The following is a 4,096-nucleotide window of genomic DNA, read 5'->3' on the forward strand; positions in this document are numbered from 1 at the left end:
CCTCGCGGATGGGGGCAGCCCCCCACTCAGGGGCAACTGCTGTTTCACGGTTAGATACCTCAGCACCCGAGCTATCACCACCGATCTCACACTACGACCACCACTATTCACACTACGACCACCGCTCTCACACACACCGCTCTCACACACCACTCTCACACACTACTCTCACACACGACACTCTCACACACCACTCTCAGACACACTGCTCTCACACTAGGACCACCGCTCTCACACCACGACCATCAGCGCTGCTGTCTCTAGAAGAAATGGCACGAAGGCTCTGCCTCCCGCACGTCTCCCAGGAGCCTGGCACCTGGAACCCACTCAGTCATAAGGGGCTCCATGGTAACAGGGGGGCTGGGCTCAGGCCCACCATCAAGGGTGCAGAGAGGGGGGAGGGGCTGCCCAAAAGATGACAGATGAGTGTGGGGTGCAGGAGAAGGAAGGCTGTGCCCACAGCTCAGGCCCACCATCAGACTTGACCCTGCAAGGATACTGGTTCACAGTTGAACCAAATAGTAGAAACTGCTTCAGAAACCACCACCACTAGGAATGAGCACGTCTTCTAAGTGGGCTTCTGCCTCCTCTACCCCCCAAACAAGCCTCCAGGGAGGCTACTGAAAGGGCACCACTGAACTCAAGGGTGTCCCTAGAACCCACCCGGGTGACAAGGACTCACCGCACTAGCTGCCCCTCACTCACCCTGAGCTCCGTCCTCCCTGACTGACTCCCTCACTTGACTTCAGCAAGGGCTTGACCAACCTCGCTCCAGGCACTTAAAATGAATTCTCAGTGGGTACGGGGCTTCGGTCAATCTGCTGCGAACTCGCCCTCTTCACTTTGACCCTGGGCTGCCAGACAACTCTGCCCCGTGGGGGCTGCACGGTGGAGGTTCAGGGGTGTCCCTGCCTTGAACCGTGACAGCCAGCGCCTCCCAGACCCCGCCAGGTGCTGCCCCTCCCTCCACGCCCGAGTCTCCCACCCCCTCTCCTGGCCCCACTCCCAGCCTCGCGGCTCTCCACTCGCCAGGGCACAGGCCATACTGCTCCTGGCTCAGCCGGGGCCTCTGCTGTCACTTGAGGACCTCGGTCCCCAGGGTGCTTGAGGCCCTATATCCACCCATCTCAGCAGTTACAGACTCTGGGAGACACAGAGTACAGTTTGGGGTCCCGCCCGCTGTTCACGCTGAACACATTCTCTTATTTTCGCTTTATCTGCTGGAGTTCTCTGAGATGTCTTTTGAAAACCTCAACTGTTGCTTTCAAAAAGACTGTAAAATCACTGTGCTCAACTTTAAGAATAAAATCTTCATTTTCAACCTTCAAGTGAAACTGGAGAGAAGAGTCAAGGCAGTCATTTTTTTCACACTGAAAAAGAAAACCCGCACGTGACTACATCACAGAATACAGTTCACGCAAGCCCTTCCTCCTCAGCCTTCTCCTCCACTACCAGCCGCCTGTCATCACAAGGCCTGCCCTGGGCCGGCAGGGACAAGGGAAGAGGGCAGACTGGCTCCTCTGTCCCCAGGCCGCATGGGCCGCTTGCCCCACCTTCTTCCCAAGTTCAAGTGGCACTGAAACAGCCCAGGCAAGCAGGGGATTCTGATCAGAAACACAACCGTGGGTAATGAGCAAGGGCCCCTGGTTCTTGTTTACCCCAGCACCAAAGATGATCAATATAATTACTGTGAATTTTACATGTGGCTTCAGATGAGAGACGACACCCGGGGCTTCCCCACTACCAGTTATAGATGCAAGCAGCTTGTGGGTCAGCCTACCAAGAGCTAGAGAAGCTAAATACATTTCAAAAGAGGTCCTTAGGCAGCCACAATCCAAGATTTCAAACAAAAGCCCAGTGAGGGAGCTGGAGACTGAGAGGGCCGCTCCTTCCCTCGGGGCATCAGAACAAAGCTGACTCTGGGAAGAAAAGGCAGGGAAAAAGTCAAGCAGAGGGGACTGGCTAACAGCTCTGGACACTTCCTTGGGCTGGGAAGACAAAAATCCAACCACAGGCCTGACAAGTCAGTCCGGATGGTAGAGACTAAGGTCCCCAAGAAACGGGAGGCACAGAAAACATACCCAGCACTCTGCCCAAACCGGCTGAGCGCTGAGTATCAATCACCTTGTGGTGCTCGGGAGACAGATGGTGGGCTTCAGGACCGGCCGAGAAGGGAGGGGCCATGGGAGGCACCCCAGGCTTCCAGATGGAGATGCTGGAGGGCTCCTCCCTGGGATCAGGGGGAGAAGGTGGGTGAAGGCTGCTGAGACTCAGCTTACAAAGACACCCCAGCCTCAAGTCACTCAGACCCTGAGTGAACAGACAGCTCTGTCCTCACTAGAGGTCTACATCAGAGGAACCTCTGGAGAAGACAGCATCACCAGACACTCTAGGGGTTTCCATAGATAATGTCCACCATGCAACCAAAAAAGCAAATAAGGGTGTAACAACAAATAAGACCAAGAGAAAAAGAACGGAAACAGGTCCAGAGGTATCTGATGTATATCAGCATATCAGAGGTATGCTAGAGGAATCAGATGCAAACTTCACCAGTTCAAAAATATACTTGACCAAAGGAAAACTTTCTGAGACTCAAAACCGATTCTAGAACTTTCAAATAACAGTGACTGAATTTAAGAACTCAGGCTCTGGGCTTCACATCAAGTTGGGTGTAGCTGAAGAGAGGATCAGTGAACTGAGGAATGGATCGGTTAAAAAAATATATATGAGGGAAAAAAGTACAGAATATAGCGAAGGAACCCGTTGTTAAACTACATTGTTAAAAACTATAAATGGGGCCCCTCATGGTGGAGAAAAGACAGTCAGGGGAATAAGAAATGCCTCCAGGGCCTGAAACTAAAGAGCCTCTTAATGAAAGTGAAAGAGGAGAGTGAAAAGGCTGGCATAAAACTCAACATTCAAACAATGAAGATCATGGCAGCCGGCCCCATCACTTCATGGCAAATAAATGGGGAAACAACGGAAACAGTGACAGTCTTTAATTTCTTGGGCTCCAAAATTACTGCAGACGGTGAAATGAAAAGACGCTTGCTCCTTGGAAGGAAAGCTATGACAAACCTAGACAGCACATTAAAAAGCAGAGACATTCCTTTGCTGACAAAGGTTCATTCAGTCAAAGCTATGGTTTTTCCAGTAGTCATGTATGGATGTGAGAGCTGGCGCATGAAGAAGGCTGAACGCCAAAGAATCAATGCTTCTGAACTGTGGTGTTGGAAAAGACTCTTGAGAGCCCCGTGGACTGCAAGGAGATCCAACCAGTCAATCCTAAAGCAAATCAGTCCTGAATATTCATTGGAAAGACTGATGCTGAAGCTCCAATACTTTGGCCGCCTGATGCGAAGAACTGCCTCTTTGGAAAAGAACCTGATGCTGGGGAAGACTGAAGGCAGGAGGAGAAGGGGAAGACAGAGGATGAGATGCTTGGATGGCATCACTGACTCGATGGACATGAGTTTGAGCAAGCTCCGGGAATCGGTGATGGACAGAGAAGCCTGGCGGGCTGCAGTCCATGGGGTCGCAGTGGGTCAGACATTCAGCAACTGAACTGACTGACAGGGACAGTGGCAAGAGTTGGTTCAAGAATCAGAGCATTGACTCAAAAATGAAAACCACACACTGGTTTCAGCAGCTCTGCAGGTGCCTAAGGCAAGAAGAAAATGTTCAAGCTCTCAGAGGAAAAAATCTGTGGCTTTTTATGGCACAGCAACACTGAGAGCTGACTTTTCAAGAAAAAGGAAGTCAGAAGATAATGGACTGGCATCTGTAAAATGCTGAAAAACAAATAACCACCTGGAACCAACCTGGAATTCGATACCCAACAAAAACACTCTTCGAAAGTGCAAGCAAAATAAAGACTTGTAGGGCAAATGGAAATGAGACAATTCATCAACCACAGACATGAACTAAAAAAATATTAAGGCAGTGCTTTGGGAGAAAGAAAAGTCGTCTCTGACTGAAATATAAACAACAAGTAAAGACCAACAATGAGGTAACTGTCAGGGTAAATATTAATGCTACAGTGATGATAACGCCGACAATATGTCTAAAATTTTAAAGGATAACAGTGACAAGGAGG

Source organism: Capricornis sumatraensis, chromosome 19 (assembly GCF_032405125.1).
Source record: "Capricornis sumatraensis isolate serow.1 chromosome 19, serow.2, whole genome shotgun sequence".
Classification (NCBI taxonomy): Eukaryota; Metazoa; Chordata; class Mammalia; order Artiodactyla; family Bovidae; genus Capricornis; species Capricornis sumatraensis.